At 46.3% G+C, this 25,362-nt stretch overlaps 2 long non-coding RNA genes across 6 annotated transcripts in view; one reads left to right on the top strand and one right to left on the bottom strand.

Annotated features, from left to right (window-relative positions):
• The window catches only part of LOC141573620 (uncharacterized), a 28,508-nt gene extending 22,210 nt beyond the window's left edge, over positions 1-6,298 (top strand). The window contains exon 3 of the long non-coding RNA XR_012499522.1: positions 1,148-6,298. This is a non-coding gene — a long non-coding RNA (uncharacterized LOC141573620). The remainder of the gene's footprint in view (positions 1-1,147) is intronic.
• Positions 1-25,362, bottom strand: part of LOC123612954 (uncharacterized) — a 131,925-nt gene that overhangs the window by 20,358 nt on the left and 86,205 nt on the right. Inside the window, exons 2-9 of one of the 5 annotated variants that reach the window (XR_012499519.1) lie at positions 22,840-23,000; positions 20,700-20,859; positions 15,461-15,541; positions 14,810-14,940; positions 13,488-13,533; positions 11,972-12,065; positions 10,653-10,803; positions 8,768-8,984 (exon numbers count right to left, since the gene is read on the bottom strand). This is a non-coding gene — a long non-coding RNA (uncharacterized LOC123612954). Of the gene's footprint in view, positions 1-8,767; positions 10,804-11,971; positions 12,066-13,487; positions 13,534-14,809; positions 15,542-20,699; positions 20,860-22,839; positions 23,001-25,362 lie in introns of all 5 variants that reach the window. The other 4 variants (XR_012499520.1, XR_012499518.1, XR_012499521.1 and 1 more) reach the window with 4 other exon arrangements.

The raw sequence follows: 25,362 nt of genomic DNA, 5'->3' as shown, positions 1-25,362 counted from the left end.
ATTTTCTGCAGGTGTCCCCGGGCCTATAGTCTTCCACATAAACAGAGATATCCAACCCGAGGTGGAAGAATTTCTTTAAAAAGTAACAACATTAGGCCCATGGTGTCTGATTCCCTCGTTATACCACTTTCCCCCTGTCCGTCCCACAGCAGAATTGTTTTCAACACATTTCAACTCATCAGATCCTCCACTAACTAGAAGCTCTTTGAAGACAGAGAACATGTCCTATTGTGCCTTGTATCCTCAACGGCCAGCGGAGAGCTTAATACATCGAAGAGGCTCAAAACTATTTAGGAAAAAAAAAAGTGTAGCCTCAAAGAAACAGAGCTTCAGCACATATTCACCATTTTATTCAAATATCCACTGATTTACTGCCACGTGCCAGGCTCTTGGGTACAATGTACATACTATCCTGGTCCCCACCCTCCTCAGGCTCAGTCTAACTAGTGCTTCTGCAACAAATGAGTTTCCAACAGTCACATATTCACTGATGTTACAAGATGAAAGAAATAAAAGGAAGGAAGGAAAGAGAGAGAGACAGAGAGAAAAGGAAAGAAAGAAAGAAAGAAAGAAAGAAAGAAAGAAAGAAAGAAAGAAAGAAAGAAAGAAAGAAAGAAAGAAAGAAAGAAAGAAAGAAAGAAAGAAAGAAAGGAGAGAAAGAAAGAGAGAGAAAGAAAGAGAGGGAGAGAGAAAGAAAGAAAGAGAGAGAGAAAGAAAGAGAGAGAAAGAAAAAGTGGAAAAAGGCTTAAAAATTTCACTCCTTGTGTTTCTTGCCCAAATGGACCAGAAACCACCAGCAATGATGTCAAAGCCATTACTGCAAAGCCAATTTACTTCTAGAGTTACAGTTGTCCTCCAGGAACTTGAGCTACACTCCAGAGAGGTCATTACTTGCTGTAGACACATTATTGAGGGCAACGGTGTCCTTTCCAGCCTGGGGCGCCCTCAGTCAAGTGTGATAGCAGGAAACGAGGTCAAAGTAATTAACCTCGTGTGATTTCAGTCGGACTCGTTGCAGAATCACCCACAGGCACTGCATGTTTTGTTCCAGTTGAATCATCTAAACGTATCTGTTTTTAACCCAAGCTTCTTCCTCTTCCTCCCTCCCTACTTTTCCCACCCCCTGCCTATTTTTTCTAACTCTCAGCCCATACCCTTTTTGTTTTACTCCCTCTCTTTTATTCCCTCCTCCCTTCCCATCCCCCTACAGGTTCTGCCGGTGACAGTTTTGCTGGGGTTTTCAGCACCATAATCCTCGCACCCGATCGTAACTCTCAGGAGAAAACCAGACGGCCTCACTTGTCAAGGCTTTTAGCAACTTTGTTTCAAGTACACCTCTTCCACCCACCCCAAGTCTCCATTAACTCCCCTCACATCCAGATACTCCCTGTCACCCCATCCGTGCCTGAGGCTGCATTGGGCATCCCTACAGCATCCCACCTGGCTGAGGACCAGCTTTGGGAGTCAGCTCTGGGTTCAAAGGCTGTTTCCACCGTTTGCTACCCAATATGGACCCATCTGTGAAACGAGGGTGCCACTCTTTACCGGACTGTGAGGAATGAATTGGAGAAGTACCTGGAGTTTCTTTCAGTGTGTGGATTTGAACGAGCATTAATTCCATTCCCCCATCCATCCGTCTTCCTCATTCAACAAATATGTACTGAAATTTCAACTACATACTCAGTGCTGGGCACTGTTTTGGAACTGGTATGACCTCTTTTGCTCATCTGGGGGTACCATCACAGCCACATGTTCTGGTTGTTGTGAAGTGAATCACTCAAGCCATCACTCCTCATCAGCATGAAGTCTAGAATCTTCCTCCCTCTTGGTGTTATTTTATTTTCTCTGCCGTCATTCCCCACTCGTACCACTTCTTCAAGAACTCCAGAGTTTAGTTGAAGGTGCGGTCCTCAGACTACAAGTGCAATTGCTCGACATCACCACAGGAGGTCACTGCTGAGGAACAGTCTCACGGAGGGTCAGAGACACTGGCCCACTCAGCCATGGGTGGCTGAGATGACGCCACCCATGCTGGCCTAGATCCGTGCACGGGCTGCAATGGGGACCCACGCTGGAGCCAAGTTCTACTAGTTCCCAAGCGCACATGCTCAGCTGTGCTGACCCTAGGTCGGTACACCGCGTCAGAGGAGCCAGGAGCTAAGAAGCTCACTCACACATGAAGTTTCAGAAGTTTCCACCAGGTCTCCCTGACCAGTCCACCTGAGCCCGCCTTCTAGCCCATGAGCTTGATGAGGGCTACCACTCTCCACCCTACTGATTTCCCTCATCACATGCCTCTGGGATGAGGGGGACCACCTCTGCCCCATTCCACCCTGTTGGGCCAGCAGAATCCCTTTGTAGATCGGTCCACACCTTCCCAGGCCCCTGCCGAACAAGTAAAGAGACAGCTTGTGCCAAGTCCCCCAGAAGTCCCCCAACAGCCCTCCCCCCCCCCTCGCCCCTCAAAGACATACACTCCAAGTCCTGTTACCACCTTCCCAAAGGAACGTGGGTGCCTCCCATCAGAGAAGGTCTGCTCCATGCTGGCTACTGGGCTCTCCTCCACAGAGAAAGGCTACATTTTTTTTTTCCCTACACAATTGCATTTAAATTTGACCAGGTGTCCCATCTTAGTTTTTGAAAATTCAAAGCAGAGTGAAACAAAGCACTGCCCTTGAGGAATTTACAATGCAGGGAAGACACCAATGAACTCCCAGATGACTCCAGGCATAACAACCGTTCTCTTCCACTAACCAAATCCCACCCCATCAGGAATGCCTTAAGGGAGACAGAGATATTAGGTGCCCGAGAAACAGAAGGCGAAGGTGCTGGGAACCGCCACCTTGAGCTGCCCAAGACTATTTTAGCCACCTCCACTGTTGTCCCCACTCCCACCACCCCACCAAGAGGCAGCCCTTCACAGAGTCTCAGTGGAGACGAGGCTTCTGAGCTAGACAGGCTGTGGCTAGACCTGGAAGAAGGGCCAGTTTCTAAATCAGTCTCCCCTTTCCGTCCTTCACACACTGTTGGTGAGTGAATGTAGATCTGAGGAAGTGAAGAGATTGGTGCCAAGGACCAACACCCCCATCCTCTACTTCATTCCCTCTGAAGCACAAAGCCCGAGGTGCTTCAGCCTTAAACTGCACCCTCTGCCTTTGCTCCCTTTCCGGGGAGCTCCAGCGAGGTGTGGTCACGAGGCGAGGTGCACACTCCACACTCCAGATCTGGGAGCATGGGAGGGGGTGGGGTTAGCAGGCTTTGAATAAACAAAGCGAATGAGGCTGAGCCACTGTTGAAACTGGAGGAAATTGCTTCCAGCATTTTCGAGTCCTGGCTCGACTCATAATTTAACCTTGAGTATAGTTTTCAAAAATCATTAAGTCCCCAAAGCCTTCATCTCTAGTGGTGATTAGTCCTGACGCAGTAAGCAGGAAGTTAATATATTTGTGTCGAAGGAGGTATGTCACGCACGAAAAATCTATTTGTTCTCAATTTGCTTACTGACCATTTACTGACTGCTCCTGGACAGGCACTGTACTGAGAGCCAGAAGGATATGACAGTGGACAAACACAGCCTCCCTCCCTCCCTCCCTCCAAGGAGCTAACAGGGGACAAGAAATCAGCACTTATGGAATACCTGCTGAATACCAGAGATTGTGGCAGGCGCTTTTGCCCCCATTCACCCTCACACCTACCATGCAACTTTCTCTGTTTTATATATCAGTAAACTGAGGCCCACAGAGGTTAGATATTTTACCCAGAGTCACATGGTTAAAATGGGAAGATCCGGAATTCAAACTGTGGTTGAATTCCAAAATCTGTGCAATGACCACTTTTTCCAAGAGCTACACAGGAATAGAGGCCATCCCACCCGCTTCGAGCTCTGTTTTCCTGGTCATCCCATCTACATCACATCTACTTAACAAAATGGTGAATGCAGTGTTGGCTGGACCTAAGCAAGTCAGGATGTTCTTCCAAACAACATGCGAAGAGGTGTCTTTTAATTTAAAATCATATGAAGACAGCCAAGGGATGGGATGGAGAGGTCAGAACCCTCCCACTGCACACAAGAAAAATAACAGGGGAAAAAAGTGCAAAAAATGTGCAGTGGTTATTCTAGCGCTCCCTGTGTGCCGAGCACACGCAACGTGCGTGATATGAACGGCTTTTAATCCTCACAGCAAACCTACAGAGCAGATGTAGTGTCATCCTCATTTTACAGATGAGGAAACAGGCACAAAGAAGGAACTTGCCCAAAATTGACACAGCTAGTGAGTGGAGGACCTGGAATTTGACCCCAGGGTCCAACCTGTTAGAAAATGGTGATGGTTAAGATAGGGAGATAGGTGGTTGGATGGACGCATGCGTGGATGGACTGACAGACAGATAAACAGATAGACAGACAAAGAGATACAGGCATACCTCTGAGATATTTCGGCTTCCATTCCAGACCACTACAATAAAGATAATATCTCATTAAAGTTGAGTCACACAAATGTTTTGGTTTCTCAGTGCATATAAAAGTCATGTTTACACTATACTGTAATCTATTAAGTGTGCATAGCATGATGTCCAAAACTCAATATGCATACATTAATTAAAAGTATTTAATTGCTAAAAAATGCTAGCCATCATCTGAGCCTTCGGTGAATCATAATCTCTTCACTGGTGGAGGGTTTGAAATATTGTAAGAATTACCAAAATGTGACACAGAGACACAAAGTGAACAAATGCTATCAGAAAAAAAACGGAGCCAATAGACTTGTTCGACACAGGGTTGCCACAAGCCTTCAATTTGTAAAAAATACAAAGCACAATAAAGCAAAGATCAATAAAACAAGGTATGCCTGTTGATAGGTACACAGATAAGCAGACAGATGGATGGCTGGGTGGACAGGTAGTTGGATAGATAGATGAAGACAGATATGTAGGTAGATAGATGGATGTTTGGATGGATGGATGGATAGATAGACAGGTGGATGGCTGGATAGACAGGTAGATAGATGGATGAAGATAGATAAATAGATGGATGGATGGATGGATGGATAGATAGATAGGTAGATAGACAGACAGATGGACAGACAATGATCTGAGGCACATATACAAGGACCTCAGGGACTTGGTGAGGAAGAGGAGCCCAAGGGCCAGGCCGCCAGCAGAGCTCTTGGGCTGCACTCTGCCAACATAAAGGCTGCATGGTCCCTGTGAAAATGTTTAGCCAGGATTGACCCCTGCCCTTCCCTTCTACCAGGGAGGAAGGTGTGGATCCGGCTGGCACTCTCTGGAGTCATAAAACGCCCATCCCTGGGCTCTCTGTGTGCCTGGAGCCGACTGATAGCTTAACCCCCACTCCCCACTGCAGGACCCTTAGCATACCTGCATTTCTGCAAGATATAAAACACCTTCTCTTGATGTGTGTTTATCCTAATAAAACCCATCACCCCAGGAGACAGCCCGGCTCATAATACCCTAACACCCTAGGCGGACAGGAGACACATCCTGCCCTTATCAGTCCTAAAACCTATTATTCAGAGACGTCCCTGACAGATCTTACAACCAATCAAGTACTTGTGCAGGAATTGATCCCTCAGCCCCCTACTCCTTGTGTGCACAGCCCCCTACCTCCAATAAAAGACCCTGCACACCAACCCTCCCCACCCTCCCCACGGCGCTCACGCAGTCACGCAGGCACCTCTTGCCTGTGTGGCCAGCTGTTGCCTATAGCAGTGTCTCTATTAAACTTTCCTAAACTCTTCTCGGTCTCTGGTAACTCTTCACCAACCCACCGTCACTGTCACTGCCTCGTGTGCCCCCAACTGAAGGTTGATCATCTCAAGATATTTTCCTTTTATCTGGGAACTCATGGCCATGCTGGCTTCCCTGAGAGATCCTGGCACCCTGACCTCAGTTACGTAGCCGGAGACAGAGCAAAAATGCAGCTCCCAGGGCTGGGCTCTCAACACTTGCTTTCTGAATGTGCACGGCTGGTGGGACCCCGGTGGGGCAGCCCTCTCTATTGGTTCTTGGCAACTTCCACCCCAGACGTGGGAGGGGGTGGGGAAGAGCAGAACTTCAGCGTTACAGGGTTTTCTTTGTCTCCAAAGATAAGAGCAGTTTAACTTGAAACTGGTTAATTGTAGATGCTCTTATCTGCCTCACTTCCTAGCCTGTGACGTCCAATCCTGCACCTCCACAGAATTAACGGATCACTGCCCAGTAGTAAAATACCTAAGACTGCGTACAGGGTCACCACATTTAGCATCCAAACCCTGGATACTTTCGAAGCGGAAAGAGAACACAGTAACAACAATGCTGGGACAGCAGGTTTCAAACGAGGCTGTCCCAGATGCATCTGGATCTAAGGTCACCCTTTGTAGACCCATCTACTTGACAGGCACTGTTCTGAGTACCACACAGATTTTTAACCCATTTAATTCTCACCACAGCCCTAAGAAGGAGGAAAAAAGCATCATCTCCATTTGCACTGACGAAGAAACAAGTTCAAGGTCACATGGCTGGAAAGCAGACCTTGCACTTGACCTCCCTGCTGCAGATCCCATGCCCTCCACGTCGTCAGCGATGCCTTCTCCCTGCCTCTGGCACTAAGCCTGGGGAAGAAGCTAAAGGCAGAGAAGGAGAAAGAGGGAAGATCGGCAGGGAGGAGAGGAGCCGTAAGGATGGGCAAGGTCGCAGTAGGAAGCGGAGTCACACAACATTTCTAGCACAGACCTCTAGTCACTTTATGCGTGTTTGTCACTCAGGATCGGCAGGTGGGGCCCCGAGGTTACAAAACGAATAATGATCCTGACGTTCCTGCGCCTGGGCTCAGGGAGAGCCCTGTGAGAGCCCGGAGTAAGGATAAAATGGGAAGGTTTAAGCAGCTCAGCCTCTGTATCTACCTACCCCATCCAATTGTCCTCCCATATGTCCCCAAGCAGTGGATCAGCGAAACCCAAGAAACTTCCCGGTTGCCATGGAAATGACAAGGATGTATCTAATAGGAAGTGAGACTGGAAGGAGCTGTTGTAACAGCTTCCTTGGGCAACCCCCGAGCAATGACCCTTTGAATCCAGAGTCAGAGATTTCTCTGGGCAATAGCCACAGCCCTGAGGTTGTCAGTATCCTCCAACTGGCACCCTGGTGACCACACTTTCACCTCAAGTTCATCTCGAAATAGGTGGTAAAACTGGAAAGGGGAAAAGAAAGGGAATTCCCCAGTGATCATACAAAACCATTTGCTGTCTGTTGCAAGCTCTCATCGGGGCATCAGTGGACAGGACATGGAGAGAGAGCCCATGGGGTGCTTGACCCCCGCATCTTTCCACAGATCTAAAGAGTAGGTACATGGCCACCACAACCCAGGTAGATCAAAATAACCCCACTCATGGAAGGATGGTCTTATTTACCAGGTAGACGCATCCCCTTTCTACTTAAACTTGACAACATTCGAGGAACCAAGACTCTGAAAACTAGTTTTCCAAGAGAGTACAGGAAAATCTAGGCGGGAAATGGGGAATCACAGACAAATGGACATACAAGTTATTCTTGGGTAAGAGCCAACTTTGAGTTTAGCACAAGCTGCAAGTTCAGTTCCATCCCTTCCTCTGTTTCTTTTATGACTGCAAGAAACGGAGGGATCTGGCTTCTAAACGTGGCAAGAAACCCCAGATTCTCACTCCAAGGGTATTGCAGAGAACTTTTGTGTGCTTTTGACACCACAGAAGCCAGCTTGGAGGATCCAAACCCAAGACCAGGTTTCTGGGCACTCAAGGACCCCCTCCGGGTCATTCTGGGCTCACTAAGGAGGTACCCTCCTCCCCGAGCAGCTCTTCCACTGACGTCTGACGCTCACAACTGGCCAGAATAGACGTTCTGTCTTCTGTTTGTTCTCCAGGGTGCAGTGGAAAAGATTCATTTGTATACACCTTCATTTATTATCTTTCCAAAACTTTTGATTCAGAGCATCCTGTGATGGGTATGATATATCACACAAATGAGACAGCCTCGCTATAAGGATTTTAAATGCAAGTTCGACCCCCATATCCATGCTCTTCAGCACGCTGCATCCAGGTTTTGGGGTCCTGGATTGGTGGGTGGGAGAGAGCAGGGAGTGGGGATGGAGGTGGGAGTCGGTCGGGAGAGAAAAATATAGTAGAGAAAGAAATTTTGCTTCCTCTATTCTGCAATGTTTCCTCAGGTCTTCCTTCCTCTCCTGGCTGAGGTCATGCATTATTTATCCCTCACACACAGCATTTTTGCAGTCATAATAAAGGTCAGAAGGGGAGGAAGAAAGAGTTATCTAAATCCACAGCTATATTCAGGTGCACTCAGAATGACATATTGCATCTAATGGAATCCATTTGAAAACAAAATAAAAAAGTGAGCTTCAATGTTTCTTCTGTCTTTCTATTATTCTTTTCTTCCTTTTTTTTTTCTACATGCAAAAAATTTATGGGCAAGTTTCCACCCCTCCTCGACCCATTTTCCTTCCTGCCTCCCCTGACCCCAGTGCTGTTTTTATGCATAAATTAGTTCTGTGACCCTAATTCTCTCTGGTGTAAGAAGCTTTTCCCCTCTGATTTTGTAACCCCCTCAGATATCTTAAATGTTCTCTTTTGAAATCCTCAAACCTATTCACTTTAATTAAAACAATAAATATGTGTTCTCTGCCATTTGGAGGGAGTGACTTTGGGGATATCAAGGCATAAAAGCAAACAGATGGGATGTTGTAGTTCAGAAAAAATGGAGTCCCCGAGCTGGTACTTGCCGGTTTCATGATGCGCTTCTGTCAGCCACGGGGACATTCTGTCATTGGTCGCTGACCTTTGGTGCTCCTCAGTGACAGTTCCTGACCTGATTTTCAGTAACGTTCAGCTTCTGTGAGCCATCAAGCTGCATTAGAGCCAGAAGACTTGGTGCTTTTAAAAAAGATGCCTGAATATGGAGTTCATTTGTTTCTTCCTCAGTACATGAAGGAAACAAACCTGGGTCAAGAGAAGAAGATCAGAAGATTCTGGTTCCACTCGCATTCCTGGAGTCCCACCAAAAAAACAATGAGAAAAGATAACCTATAGTTTTCATGGCTGAAGTAAGGAAACTGCCAAAAGCTTCCAGACAACAATGTATTAATTCTATCAACCAAACACTGTCTAGATGGAGATGAGGGAACCTGGAAGCCACTGACCAGAGCCCTTGGACTCTTTAATCAATAGAAATTGATAGGAGGCCCTAATTCAGGACTGGTGCTGGGGCAGGAGGGAGGGGGAAAAAGCAACAGACCCCCTTGCTGGATCCCTGAGTGGAGGCGAGCTGGTCCCTTAAACGGGGTGAGGCTAAGGGTGGACGCGTGGATCAGGCGGGAGGGATGGCTTAGGTGGCCTGCCCACCCCCTTGGTGAGGCTGCGTGCAGGGACCACGCACAGTCCCCTGCTTCTGCTCCTGACGCCTCAGAAGGGGCAGTTGGGTTTCGGTCTTTCTGTAACTCATTGTTCATAATTTGCCCCAACCACGCATGCCTGCAGTTGAGTTTCTCCGTATTCCGTTGCTGGAGGAGACAGTTGTTCAGGTGCAAGCACTGCAGGAAAAGGTCCCAGGTCCCGGGTCCCAGCCTGTCTCAGGGGAGGCCACACATACTGCCTCAAATCTCTGGTACGATAAGGATTCCCCCAGAGTAAGTGCCCTTGCCCTGAAATGAATACCCAGGGAAGCTCCGAGTGGAGGGTCAGTGTCTGGGGTCAGGGCCATCCACAAGGGACAGGAGAGACAGCCAGACACTGTAGAGAACGAATGTCCACCTGTGGAAACAAGAGGATGAAGCGGGGTCCTTAGAAGCAATGATGGCAACACGTATTTCCAGATTGGCAGCTAATGGATAAATGACAACACAGCATTAAATTAAAAAAAAAAAAAAAAGGATTGCTATTAGAGAAGAATGAAGAGGAAGAGGAGAGGGAAAGGCGAGGAGGAGGAGGAAACGAAGAAAGAAGTTTAGGTTCAGGGATAGAGAACAAACATTACTTGAGCACCTTCTTTGTGCCAGGATGTGCTCAGTAATTTGAATATATGTATTGTTTTATTTCATTCTCATAATAGTGCAAGACCGAGACGACTTTCTCTATTTTACATATATTTAAATTGACAGTTATAAACAGAGGTTAGATAGTTTTAACAAGGTCAAACAACTATAACAGACTTTTGCACTCAGGCACACTGATGTCAAAGCCCATGTTCATTCAATTACATCATCACTGTCACCGCCATCATCATCAGCACCATCATCATTGCCATCAGCACCATCATCTTTATCTTCATCCTCACTGACAGGCACTGAGTATTTAAACGTGTCATCACACTGTGAATATGCACATTTTAAAAAATTTAATTATCACAACAACTCCATTTTGTCGTCTAGTGAACTGAGGCTTAGCAAAAGCTAAGTGACATTCCCCAGACCGCACAGCTGGTCGGTGGCAGAGCCCAGACCATCTGAGTCCCTACTTTTAACCATGCTGATCTACTGCCTCCCACCACTTCCAGGGAGACCCAGCGATCCCGCTTGCTGGCTAAACACATCACCTTTCCTCTTTCGCACTTGGCTTCCTCACCTACCAGATGAGCAGTCTGGGCTAAATTATTTAAGATTCTGTGCCCACCTGATCTGACCAACGAATCTAACTTCAGAGCAGCAGCAGGAGGGAATGTCTTTGGTTTAAGTTTTTCTTTTTAAAATAGCCTGTCTTCTCTCTTCCTGGGAGAGCAGCAGTAAATATACCGATGAACTGGGGACAAAAGAACCTACAAATCCTGCAAAATGAAATCACGTGGCAAAATGTGGTTATTCTGAGGGAGAGAATGAAAGTCCTAAGGGCAGTTTTCTATGCCTTTTCACTCAGCTGCCAATCAGCCGTCTACCTTGGCATATTTTCAGAAGAGCTGCTCTATTCAACCCAATGACTCAAGTGGACAATTTGGAGCTCAGCACAGTGACATCCCATAGCCTGCACCCAGATGTCCAGGATGGCCTCCTTCCACCTACATGCACCCAATCAATCACCAAGTCACATTGATTTCACCTCTGGAATAACCTGCCATCAGCATCCCATTTCTAGCACCTTTGCCGAAGGTTTTATTACCTCCTCTCTGGATTAGTATAGTAATCTAAATACTTTGGTACATATAAGCCACTTCCTCAGGGCCAGCAGAGCAATATTTTTCAAACACAAATCTGATCATGACACCCTTATACTAACCAGCATAAATAATAAGGTTTTTTTTTAAAAAAAAATGCTGGCGTATATTAAAAAGCCACTCATGCCTGTCCCTACCCTACATGTCCAGCTTCACTCATCTCCCAGTCCATCCCTTTATACCTCAGCCATGCTGGACCACTCATGCTTCTTAGACACGGCATGAATTCCTATCCTCTCGTGTCTTTTTTCCTCTCACCCAGAATGCTCCCTAGCATCTCCCCAACTCCTGGACTCTACTGCATGGAGAACTCCTATTCATGCTTCAAGACCTAGTTCAACTGTCAACTTCACTGGGATACATCAACTTCGCTGCGGTTTCTCAGCTAGAGTTTATCACTTCTATAGCTCCAAGGCTCTGGCACTAAAAAGACAACAATTTAGACCGCTGGTTTTGTGTTTATTGCCTTTATTGGACTAAAAGCTTCCCAGAGAAAAGGAAGATGCCTAAATACTGAACAGATGGCACAACATGTTGAGCGTGTCAATACCATTTAAGACTAGACTATGCCAGTGGCTTTGCCAGGTGAATTCATTAGTACTTGAATGATTTATTCAAATAAATGAAGTCAGAGGCTAAGGAGCACCCCGCTCCCCAGAATATTTGAGAAAAGCATTTGAGAAGGTCATTTTGCAACAGCTTATGAGGTCTGTTCAAGAAACACACGTTAAATGTTACTTGGCTAAAGGTTTCCATATAATTATGCGGAAGACAAAAGACTTACGTGACAGACAGACACCTTCTCCAAGAATTGCTGATAGTCTGGTGGGGAAATTAGTATTCACAGCCAGGAAATAATCAAAAAAGAATCCAATGCACTGCAAATTAAATTATAAGATTAATAAAATCCAAATCAGAACTCCAAAGGGATTCTTTTTTTAATCTTGACAGAATGAAGTTCATCTGGAAGATCAAAAACAGACAAAAGCAATCTCAAACAAAATCCCAGCAGGTTTTTGTGCAGTAATTGATAATCTGATACTAAAATGTGTATGAAGGTGGAAAGGATCTAGCACAATCTTAGAGCAGAACAAAGCTAGAGGGCTTACGTTACCAGGTGGTAGGGCCTCATTTGGAAGTTTTAATAATTAAGACATTGTGGCATTTGCTGCATGCTTATGATGATAAAAAAGAGAGTTGAAACGAACTCAGTGTGTAACAGAAAGAGACTAGTTAAATGGAATAGAAAAATGGGCGGCCAATTAGGTTTAAAAGAAAAACAAAAAATGTCAAAGCCCTTTGGGTCTGGTAAAGGCCACAGGGTCTGCCCGCTCTCCCAGACCCAGGAGGGCTCTTGACCAAACCCTGCTTTGCCGTGAGGGGCGTGTTCAGCGGAAGAGCTGGCAGATTCTTACAGTTGTGATGATCTGCCAACACAGGACTTTTAAAGCCTGGGGGAGTTGTTCACATGCAGAATGTTGCACAGATATTCAATGTGATAAAATTACACGTTTTAAAAGTAGACACCCAATTCTCCTTAAGCCTTTACGTTTAACTTGTCTTTTTTCTATCAATAAACCTAATAACATAACCCAATAGTCAACAGTCAAAAAATCATGTTTTTAAAGGTCAATAGAGGACACCGAAAAATAGGCTGCGTTAAGGAAAAAAGACAGGATATAATAGATGTACCGTATATTTTGATACACACATACACTCCAAAATATAAAGAGTGGTGAGATTAATGGATGGGTTTCAATTTTCTGTCTCTGTTTTTGAATTGTTTGAATCTTGAAAAATGGGTAGGTGTGACTTTTAGAAGTATAAAACAATAAAGCTATTTTCACTTTGAAAAGAAATTAAGCAGAAATAAGAATGATGTTACAATCGTGGTTTCTTTTGATTTTTTTAAATTGTTTTCAGCATGGGAATTCCTTTTCAAATGAAATCTTAATGGCAAATCTGTGTAGTTGCTCCTCTGTATTCACGGATTCCACATCTGAAAATACGGAGGACTGACTGTAAGAAACTTCATCATCTCTGGATTTTGTTAATCGCGGAGGTGAGGGGTGTGGGAGTCCCTGAACCAATCCGCAGTACTGCGGGAAGATCGTATTTAAAAAAAAAGGCAGCTCTGTTTAGGAAGAGCGGCAAACCAGACCTCACCTGCTTGGTCCTTCCAGCCCTCCACCAGACCCAGACCCTCATCTTCTCCCCTACCCTGGCCCCCAGCACCTGAGACACTTCCAAAGAACCCTAAAAGCATTAAGGCATCATGGAATTTAATTTAAAACTCTCACCGTAGATGGCCATTCACTGGTACAGTACGCCTTTCATGGTATACACCTAAGTGTTGAAAGTAAATTATAAAAAAAATTTTACAGTAAGACCCCATTCTCTAAAACTCCCTACATATTACGTAATTATATATACATCTAAATAAACATCTAGGCACTGAAAAGTAGTAGAAAAAAAAATGCCAGAGTGTGAAATCATCTGAACATAGAACCAAGACTGGCTTTCATTTTTACGTTTTTGGCTCATCTGTCTTTTCTAATTTTCCTACCATGAACATGTATTGTTTTTACAATAAGAAAAAAAAATGCAATTTTTAAAGGGTGAGTAGGAGTTGAGAGAATGATTTATTTTCCATACAGTCTCGTGTTATTTTTCTGCCAGTAAGAGATCCAGGTGATGTTTGAGAATTATGACTTTAGGTCTAATTACTTTCGTTAAAAAAAAAATGCAGCTGTACTTTATTCTGGCATATTTTATACACAATAAAATTCTCAAACCCTGATTGAATAGCTGAGTGGGTTTGGGGCATATGTGTGTTCCTGTGAATGTAATTACTTTCTGTTGGTGTTGATCCTGCCTTCAGTCTCAGCATCTAATTCTGGATGAGGCTTTTTAAAAAAGTCTTACTGAGGTGTAACTGACTTATAATAAGCTGCTCATTTTTAAAGTGTATGATTTGATCAATTTTAACATGAAAAGGAGAGTCAGTTATTCCTAGGTTTCAATTCTGGATCCTTATTGACCTTGGGTAAATTATTTAATTTCTTTGACCTCCATTTTCTCACCTACGGCCATACGCTTGCCTCACAGTGTTTTTAAGTGGACTAAATAAATCACGTGTGCTGCATAGCACACCCCCTGGCATGCGCTACAGGCTCAATAAATAATGGCTGGTGTTGTGGCTCTCATTTTTTTTCCCAAATGGGAGTCCGTGACTCAGTGAAGTTAGAAATGTGCTAAAGGTCACACAAATGGATGGAGAAGGCAGCGGAATTCACCATTCGACTCTTGATGTTGGAAACTTCTAAAAGTGCCTTCCCCTGAAGGGATCCCCTAAATGGTGTGAGAAAGGCCCTCTAGTGGCCAGGAAGCTGGGAGAACAGTGCCTCTCCAGGACGCTAGCTCCCTTGCTGGGAACTCTGGCTTCACAATGAGTGATGGGAACCAACCCACCTTGCTGTTACTGAGTCCAAGCTCACACTGCTCACTGCACAACAGGGCAATGAGTCAAGAGGCGAGGTGTTGGGGCGAAGAACAGCAACTTTATTAGGAAAACCAGTAGACTGAGAAGATGGTAGACTGGCGTCCCAAGGAAGCATCCTACCTGAGTTAGAATTCAGGCTTCTTTTATACTAAAAAGGAAAGGGGTGTGTCTGGTTGTTGCAAACTTCTTGGTGCTGGAATCCTTTGTTCTTGCAGCTGTCCATGTAGGTCTGGTCACAATATTCCTACAGCCTCCAACAAGACAAAAGTTATTTCTCTGTTCTGCAACTTTTTAATGGAAAAGTGTTATATCTTCAAAGGTCAGAGCCTTGAGAATGGGCTGTCCTGTATATTTCAGGCTATACGCAACTTTCTTTTACAAAAGGTGCAGAGCCAGCATGACTAAGAACAGGCAACAGAGCACAAGGGTCAGGGCTAAAGGAACAGATCCGATGAGGAGTCAGATCTGTTCTTTGTTACAATGTGGCTTCAGGCCACCTCCGTTTCCTCATCAGTTAAAGGGAGAAATGAGATCAATAAAGGCAACCTTCGGAGGCTCCTGTGGCATCACGTGGGGTAACAACTAAAATCAATTTTTAAAGGTCTGCAAATTTGACACAATTGTTCAACATTAAGCTCTCGGGGAGGAAAGAGTTGGAATTTTACAGCGGAAGACTTTAAGACTCAGCAGGTGCTAAGTTTCTCGTCCCTCTAGTGATGTCGTAATAATCACACTTATTGACAAAATGCCTATCATGTGTCGAGGACCTACTAGGTGCACTCCTAGGCATTCTTCAGATAGCATTTCATCTATTCTTCACCACAGCAGGTTAAGTAGACAGCATCATCTCCACTGTACAGATGAGAAAACAAAAACCAAGAGAGTTTAAGTTAATTGCCCAGAGCATCTATAACAGGATCCCTCAGATGACCTCAGAAAATGAAGAGAAACAATTCCTAGTTCATTTCATGAGCCCAGAAAAACCTTAATAGCAAAGCCTGTTAAGAGTAAGCAAGGAAAATTATAGACCAATATTATCCATGAACATAGACACAAAACTTCTCCAAAAAAAAAAAAGGCAAATAGAATCCAGCAATATAAAATGATAACACATCACAATCAAGTGAGGCTTACCCTAGCAATGCAAGGCAGTTTTGACACTTAAAAATAAACGTATCTCCCACATTAAAAAGAGTATGGTACAGTGATTCAGCTGTACACCAGAAAATAACACAACAGTGTAAATCAACTATAATTCAAGTTTTAAAAAGTTAAAAAAAAAAAAAGGGAAGCTCATGTGATGGTCACCGCAGAATATATGAGAAAATCACTTGATAAATTCAAAATCAATTCATGATTTTTTTAAAAAAAAGTATTCACAGACAAAATAAAATGGAACATCACAATCTGATACAGGGTAATAATAATTTAAAAATCTGCAAGTAACAAAATACAGAATAGTAATAAATAAATACTTTCCATCAAAGACTAGGATCAGAGTAAGGATATTTGCTCTTCTTCTATCCCAGCCAGGACAATAAAGCAAGATACGTTCATTGAAAGTATACAGACCGGAAAGGAAGAAACAAAGCTATCTTTATTAACAGATAACATAATTTTTTTAAATGGAGGTACTGGGGATTGAACCCAGAACCTTGTGCATTAAGCATGCACTCCACCACTGAGCTATTACCCTGCCCACAACATGATTTTTAATACGTAAAATCCTAAGGAGTCTATAAAAAAACCTAGACTTAATAAGTGAATTTTGCAAGGATTCGGGATACGAGATCAATATATAAAACTTGTAATTCTGTATTCTAGTGACAAACAAATGGAAGATGAAATAAAAGGAATATCGTTTATAACAGCACCTAAAGGCATGAAATACCTAGGGATAAATTTCTGAAAGTATGTGGAAGACATCTATACTGAAAACTACACGAAACTGCAATGAGAAATGAAAGAAATCTTCATAAATGGAGAGTTATACCATGCTTATGGAGTAGAAGCCTAAACACCAATTTTGTCCAAATGTATCTACAAATTCAGTGCATTACAATCGAAATGACAGGTGGCCTTTTCACTTTATAATTTTTTTTAAATTGAAGTATAGTCCATTTGCAATGTCGTGCTAATTTCTGGTGTACAGCATAATGTGTTGGTTATACACATATATTCCTTTTCATATTCTTTTTCATTGTAGGTTTTTACAAGATATTGAATATAGTTCCCAGCAGAACTTTGTTGTTTACCTATTTTATGTATAGTAGTTAGTATCTGCGAATCCCAAACTCCCAATGTATCCCTCCCCACCCTCTTTTCCCGGCCCCTCCCCAACCCCTGGTAACCACAAGTTCCTTTTCTATGTCTATGAGTTTGCCTCTGTTTCGTAAAAAGGCTGACCTTTTAATAGAAACTGGCAAGCTAATGAAAGGAGCAGAAGCAGGCATCATGTGTCTATCACGTGTCCAGGACTTACTAGATGCATTCCTAGGCGTGTCTGCTCTTCTGTCACAAACCTCTTTCACCACGAGGTGACAACAGAGAGCACTGAGAGATGCCATTCCTGCTCAGTCCAGCAGATGGCAGCAGGCCCATGCCAACCTCTAAAGACATCAAGTTGAATTTTCAGGATGTTTTGTGCCCTGCCTGTCCCCTCTGTTTCTTTCCTCCAATTACTACCTCTGCCCAGCCCACCTGCCATACAGAAGGAGGCTTAAATGGAAAAGGATGTGAACACACCTGTGAGCCCCATAGATGCCAGGCTTTGTTCTCCACACTTAAAAGCATAGGCATGATTTTCTTTATTTCAAAGATAATCAAACAGAGGCTCGGAAAGGGAGAATAGGTTCCCAAGTGCCGAGCTGTAAGTGGTAGAGATGCGGCTCGAGTCTGAGCTTTTTTCCCACGTGACACTGTCCAGATCCACAGACTAAATGCTCAGCGTAGGATCTAACAAGAGTAGCTAACACTGCGTGCTCGCTGAAGCAGCATTGTAACTGCTTTACGTGAATTAACTTAACTCCTCCACTATTCACAACTAGATGAGATCAGGACTCTTTTTATCACCATTTTAAAGCCAGGTGGTAAAACTGAGGCCCTCAGACATAAATGAGCTTTTGAAGGTGACACCATTGATAAAAGCTGGAGCCAGCATGGGAACCGTGGGTTTGAATCCGGGCCCCAGACCCTTAACTCCTGAACTATTTACTAAATAAGCATCTTAGCAAGCCTTGTGAGGAAGTGGAGGAGGCTACAGGTTGTAGAAGGAGTCCCAGTCCCTTTCTCCCAGGGGTGGCTTCTTCCTCCACCATGTCCCCTGGGTGGGAGCAGTCGCATTCAGGGGTTCCCTCTGCCCAGTGTCCCCAACACTTAGGAGTCTTCTAAGACCCACGACTATCCATTTATGTAGCCAGCCAAATGGAGTAGGTAGAGTCAACCCCAAAAAATAATGCAGGAGACTGGAAATAAGAAAAGAGTCAATCTGGGGGCTTAAGAATTGTAATCCAGGAGACATGGATTCAGGTAACCTCAAAAGAGTACTCCCAGGAAGAGAAAGAGGCAAGGGCTTTAAAGACAAAAAGCCACAAGGTTGTTAAAAGTTGCCTGGCGTGAATTGTGATTGACTCTGGTGCAAGTTAAAAAATATTTGTCCCTAAGGAATCATGAGTTGTTTTAAGGTAGGCAGTCAGATACATAGACTGTCACCAGTTATTTTAGGGTAAAGGTCTGAAAAGTATCTAGAGTTTCTGGCAGGTGTTCTGGATGACTTCACCAGGTCAAAAGGTCAGATTCCATCCAGGCAGAGATGTGCCTAAGTCATACTTTCTTAGTAGCCTCCCACCCACCTCTATTTCGGAGAGCTCTCTTAGCAATACCAACTCCATTTTGATTTTCCTCGCACGCTACCGAATGCCAAAGATAAAACTATGGAAACACAGTGCCTGCCTGAAAAGAGCTCTCGTGCTTGGGGGAAGATCACATACAAATGTAGGCAAAACAAAACCACAGACAGAGAATTCTGCAGGGTGACTCATCAGCACGTGGATGGCACCAAATTTTTGCCTAGTCATGGAAGACTTCCTGGAGCAAGAAGGTCTTGCAATTGGGACTTTGAGGGTGAGTAAGGCTTGAAGTGATTAACAGGTCAGCATACAGTCTCGGCATGAGTGGGGAGCTCTGATGAGAATAGGAAGGTCACCTAGACTGGCTGGAGGGTCCTGGGGAGAATGGTTGGAAATAAGGCTGGGGAGTGGGCTGGGGACAGATTGTGGAGGGTTCTGAGGGCCTTTCGATGTATTTTATAAATTGATGTCTTATGACGGCTCAAAGCCACTCTAGGTGTGTAGGAAGGGAGCGGCAAGATAATTAACATAAGCAGCCTGTGCAGAAAGGAACAGAAAAGAAGAGCCTGCAGGGGCAGGAAGATGGGCACCGAGACACGTGGAATATCTCCTATGTGCAGGCGCTCAGTAGTTAGTATATATTACAACATCGAATCCTCCCAAGAGCCCGGAACATCTCTGTTTTACAGATGACTAAAGCAAGGGACAGTGAGGTTAAGGAAGCTTTCCAAGCTTACCTGGCTTAAAACCAACAGACCTAGAATTTGAACCCATTTTCTTAACCACTGTGCTAGGTCACCGCTACACCACTGACACGGCAAAGTTCAGGCTGGCTAAGTCTAAGAGAACCATCTCATCCGGGATATCCGGGAAGGCTGAGGGTGTAGGTTTGATGAAAATATTTAGGACTTTGCCCAGAAGGATGCCGCAGTTTTCAAGATGGTCAATGTCTCTAAACAAACAGTTGGAGACTGTGGTGTCAGCACCTGACAATTAGCTTGCAGTTGTAATGTGAAGGGGCTGACATTAAACTTGATCACCGAGGCATCCACTTCAAAGACATCCCTCTCAGATAAGCTACAAGATGAGATGAAAAGCCAGGCCGCCCCACCCATGAAGTTCCCTTTCTTCCGGAGAGCTCTGGTAGACTTTTTGACAGCTTGCTTTTCCCTTCTGCACTTTAATTCCCCCCCTTATGTTTTAAATTTAACGATAAAGAGTGAACCTGTGAAACCCTGGGCATCCCCTGCCTTAATAATAAAAGTCCAAGCTCACTCTCTCTCTACCTGTGACCTTGCTATGTGGCCCCAGGTGTGCTGTGTACCCTCCAGCAACTTGTCTTTTCAAAGCTCCCTGATGATTGTCGGTTGTCGCTGAGGTCCGTCTTGCCATCATAGTCAGAACCACAAAGGGTGGCCCAGCCACAACACTGGCTCCGGTTGGAGAATTGTCTGTGGGGGCTCCCACAAGTGGCACAACCCAGGCGGGGGCCCCAGGCGTTCCTAGCATCACCTTCAGTGGGCTAAGACCTACACAAAACAGAGATACAGGCACAGAACTGTGCAGAGGACAGAGGGCCGTGCTGGCTTGTGAATACAGTCTTTAGGAACGGGTACTAGGTGGTGCCTATTCTTTTCTGAGGCTGATGGAAGCCAGGGTGACCCCCAGGAGACAGAAGGCATCAGAGGAAATGCACCAGCATTGCTAAGGCTAAGTATCTCCATTACCTATTCCCTGAAAGGGAGGAGATGAACCCCCTCCTGCCGCATCTGAGGCCCAGGTGCACCTGAAGCCTGGGGGTTGGGTGAGGAAGCAGTCTCTAAGGATGTGGAAGCTTCTCCCTCCAGCTCTTTGGTGTGCCTGGAGATGTCAACTACAGATTTAGTTTGTTAATCTGGTCAGGCCAAGTCCCAGAGGGATTTCCGCAGAAGCAAGCAGAATCCTGCCTGAAGCTGCGACAGCCCTGGTATAGCAGCTGGCATGCAGCAAGCACCCCGTGAGGTTGGCCAATGCTTTGATGCATGTTGGAAGCACTGCAGGAAGAGATGGGCCTGTGTACGGGGGAGGGGAATGGGAGGGATCAGGACCCCGTAGGAGGAGACTGGAAATAAGGCCAGTGGCAAAGCAACATTCATAGCTCACGAGAATTTAGGGAAACCTACCAAGTACACAGTTTGGTACTCTTTAACTTTCAAAGTCCAGAAGGTTGGACTCCAGGGTGGAATCTCTTGTGGAGAGAAGAGACTTCTGTGAGGGAGAGTGGTGATGCAGTGATGGTGCTGTTAGTCCTCTCTAAGTGAGGTTCTTGACAAGTTCGAGTACCTGTGATGACAATGGAGCATGCTTACAAGAAGCCTGCCAGTGTGGAACTGAGACATCTCTTGAAGAGATCACACATGAAGGGAAGAGGAAACCTGGCCTGCTGAGGTTGATCAGGTAAGGACACCTTGGTTAGGAGAGGCAAAGTTTATTTTGGTTCATTAGTCAGGAGAGGCTAGGTTGTGCTGTGTAACGAGCAAGCACAACATTTCAACAGCTTTCCACCTAAAAGTTTACTTCTCACTCACGCAAAGTCTGTGGCAGGGGGAGGACTCTGTCCCACATATTCACTCATGGACCTGGCATATGGAATGTCCCCAGTTCCTAAATGAGAGCAAGAAAGTATTGGTCTTCTGAGTTTCAAGTGTTAAGTGACATCAATTCTATTGATTGGTCAGAACTGGTCACATGGCCTTGAGACAAGAGGGAAGTGGGCAGGGCACAGCCACTCAAGGAATGACAGCAATTTAACACCAAAAATGGTGGACGATTCAACTCTCAGTTGGCCTTGAGGATTAAGAGGTTTGACTTCTAGTAGCTGATCTTTATTATACGTTCATTGTAACAGCAAGATAAATAACATGCCCACAGGCGCCATGACAGCCCCAAGGCTAACCACAAAAGACCAAAGAATGGGTGGTGGCCCAATTCCTGGGAATCCCAGCCCCTGCCCCAGGGTATTTGGCATGGTCCCACCTGTAGGCATGTGAAGCTACTGAGCCCATAAAAACTGGCAACGCTATGCCTAGCGGCCTTTTTTGCTCCCTCCCCTTTGGATACAGCCCGCACTCTGTCTATGGAGTGTGTGCCTACTTTTACTTTAACCTGAGCACCAATTCCCACACCTCTTTCCTTGCCTTTCTCTTGCCTTACCCTCTATGCAGTGTGTGTCTCTCTAAATAAATCTACCTTTACTCAGCTGTGGCTCGCACTTGAATTCTTTCCTGTGCGAAGCCAAGGACTCACACTTGGCAGGGCATGTCCCAGGGGCTCAGCCGAGACCTGAGACACGGCCCTCTTCATGCCCCACATCCGTTTTCCTGCATCGGCCTCACCAAATGCAAGGGGAGCTGAGAGATGCTGAGGAGCAGATGGAAGGTCTAATGAGCACCACTTGGCAGAGCCTGGCACCTGTCATTCAGAGAGATCTCTTAATCCTTGGAAAACACTACATAAAAACTAAAGGAGTTATTTTACTGAAAATTCTTTGAGACATGGAGGTAGCACTACAATGCATGGACCCTGTTCCACTGGCCAAACTTCACACAAAGTGGGGAGAGGCGCACCTATCCCCAGAGATAACTGCACATCATAAAATCCAGGACACCAGGAGCACAGGCCCCAGCGCGGTCCCCAGCCCCACCAGGCTTCTCGGGGCAGAGGCAGAGCCTGGCACCAGGGGACAAGTCTGCACACGGGCGACACCACATGAGAGTCCCGCTCAGGTAAACTGTGACCAGGGGACTATTTCAGAGGGCTGAGATCCTCCAGAACACGTGTGCAGGCCGAGAGCTGGAGAATGTGACCTCCTGTTGAGTCTAACACGGCTGGTGACACTCTGATTGCCTTCCACCCATGTTACAAATGGGAAAACTGAGGTTTGGGGAAATGAGCTGACCTTCCAAGGTCCCCTAGATAACAGCTAGCTGAGTCTGCTTGTCCCTTGGCTTGATCTGAAAGCCGTGCACTGCCTGGGAGGCATGAGCTACGTGGGGAAGACAACGAACTGGAGGCCGGGTGCCTGGATTCTGGTCCTGGCTCTGCCACCACCTTCCTAAGGGACCTTGGGCACATTTCCTACCTCAGGAAATTCTCTATTTCCCCATCTGTAAAAAGCCGGATATGTTGACTCAAAGTCCTTTCCATCTCTGTTGTGAGTCTCGCAGGAAGCCAGCTAGAGCTGATGGCTGAGAGGGGAGGGGCGCTTTGTCAAACTTCCAGCCCCCCGGAAACCCAGCATTAGAACACGGCCCACTTTCTCACCTTTCAACACTTTTTTATGAGCTCCTTCACAGCTAGGGGTGTCATCAGGCTGCTAGGAAGGGAAGGGGATGCTGCTTTAGAGCTCAGTGGGGCCAGGTAGGCCCCCTGCCACTGTCCTCTGCTCCACCCTGGCTGGTCCCCAGAAGCCACAAGCCTCAGTCCTGGAGTGGGGAGAGGGGAGGTCAGGAATCAGGACTGCAGCTGCAGGCTGCCCCAGGCCTCCCTGCCCTGTGGGACTCAGGTCTACTCCTGCAGGTCCCTGCATGAGGCCTAGCCCTGCCGTATGACAGGCCCCCATCCTGACAGACAGCCTGATGAGGGAGGGAGGCAGCTGGAGTGGATGGGTGGATGGGGAGGACCGAGCCATGGGGTGGGCAGAGGAGGGGCAGGCGGGAGCCAGCGGCCGGGTCTCAAGAGTTCTGAGTCCCCCGCTGGGGGTCACTCCCCGCCCATCCCTGGCCTCCACTCATCACTGAGCTCCCCTAGAAGTTTGACCTCCAACCTTCATCCTGGGATGCAGCTCCCCTCTCCAGCACTTACGTCCCCACTCTGGTCACTGAGTCCTCCCTCAGTGGCCTGCATCTTCCCAGTCCTGAGCACAAATCCATCCTTGGTACCAAGCCCTCCCCCAGGCCTAACACTGAGCACCTCCCAAGTCTAATGGTTAGCACCTCCCTGGCACTGAGCACCTCCGTCCCCCATCCTTGAGCCATCTCCCTCATACTTAGCCTGTCCTTGGCTCTGGGCCGTTCCTCCCTGTCCTATCAGCTCACCACTCTGCAGGCTTGGCTCCTCTGTTCGCATTCATCCAGAAGTTACTGGAATTCTACTGTGTGGCAGTAACATCCTGGGATGAGCTCATTCAACCACACATCCCAGACTCCTGAGTCGCTGTGTGTACCCTTTCCCCTCTCCCCCAAGTCCCTCCTTCCCCCGTGTCCCTCGGCTTGATTTTCCCCATGTAGCCTCTGAAACTTTAGAAGCGTCCAGCACCCATCAGCACTGTGTTCACCTCCTGGGACCTTTCCTTGACTATGTGCCATCACTCAAGACCCCATCCCACACAGGTGACAGAAGTGTAACCACCTCCCAGGATCCTGATTCCCAGCGTTACATACTCTCCAAGGCTTTATTCACTCCTCAGTCTGAAGTAGCCTCTGAGCTTTCCCTTGCTCACCTCCGACCACTTCTGCACTCAGCCGCCCTCCCCCTCCCTCCCGGGGGCTGCGCCCCTAACTCAAGGCTGAGGGGCGCTACCTGCTTTGAAAGGTTTCGGGAATCATCACACAGGAGAGCAAACAACTGAACGTTAAATCTCAGGCTCCATTCTTGGGTCCACTCTCACCCGAGACCCCACCCACCCGTATGTTCCGAGGTTCATCCTCTGAAAAAGCCCCTTCCTCCATCTCCGCCTTCTTCTTTCCCTGGAGTCCCTCCCTATTCCGTCCTTACACCCATGAATGGAAACCGAAAATGCTTCTCTAGTAGAAGCCATTGCTGACAAAGGAATTTCCCGGTCCACCTTCTAACATTGAGAAATGAGCTCTGTATTTCCAACCCTTCCCTTCCTGAGGAAGCCTGAAGATCTGAGACTGCGAACAGCAGGGCCCAGAAAGCCCTCTGCTACGTGGGAAAGCAGGCTTCCTTCCTTACCAGATGGCCCGGCGGGGAGAATGGGTTCCATTTGTTTTCAGTAGCACTTTTTGTTTTTCCTTTTGTGCCACCTCACACACATTTTCAAAGATACGGACTTCAAGGACTCTTTTAGCATCCCTTGCCCCCTGGTCACACCACCTGTATCACCCCTGGACATGAGGGATCCCAGCAGAGGAGGCAGGAAGGCAGAGGAGGAAAGACAGTGAAGGAAGTTGAATGCAGGAGCAGAGGGGCCGGGGTCGGGGGGTACCGGGGGAGCTTGGTTCCAGGTCTGCCTGGGTCCACGAGACCTCCCGGGGTGCACTGCCTTAGACACACTAGTGAAGGGGTGGAGAACACCCACAGAATCTTTGAGTGATTTCCAGCTCTGATGATCCGAGATTTCCCTGTAAATCATGTGTCTGAGGCCCAAGAGACATCAGGCTTTCAGGAAACTGAGATAATACACTTGGCTTCCTGGTCCAACAAGCTGACACCACCAGGCAGAGATGCTCGGAGGCAAGCAGTCCAGACTGACCTCTCCGGGGCCACACTGCGAGGTGAAAGGAAAGGAGAGAAGAGAAACAGTTGCTGAATACCGCCTGTGTGCCAAGCGACATCCAGGGAGCTACTACATGTGTTGCCGGATAGCTTTTTTTAAAACTTGAGATATGGTTCACACAGTACTATTCATCCCTTTAAACTGCACAGTTCAGTGGTTTTAGTATATTTACAAAGTTGTGCGACCATCACCATTATTTAATTCCAAAATATTCTCGTCACTCCAAAAAGTAATCCCACATCCGTTAGGACTCACTCTCCCTGTTCCCAGCCCCGGGCAGCCGCTCATCTACTTTCTGTCTCTACTGATTTTTCTCTTCTGGACAT

Source organism: Camelus bactrianus, chromosome 16 (genome assembly GCF_048773025.1).
Source record: "Camelus bactrianus isolate YW-2024 breed Bactrian camel chromosome 16, ASM4877302v1, whole genome shotgun sequence".
Taxonomy (NCBI): domain Eukaryota; kingdom Metazoa; phylum Chordata; class Mammalia; order Artiodactyla; family Camelidae; genus Camelus; species Camelus bactrianus.
This window is presented reverse-complemented; position numbering and strand designations above follow the sequence as displayed.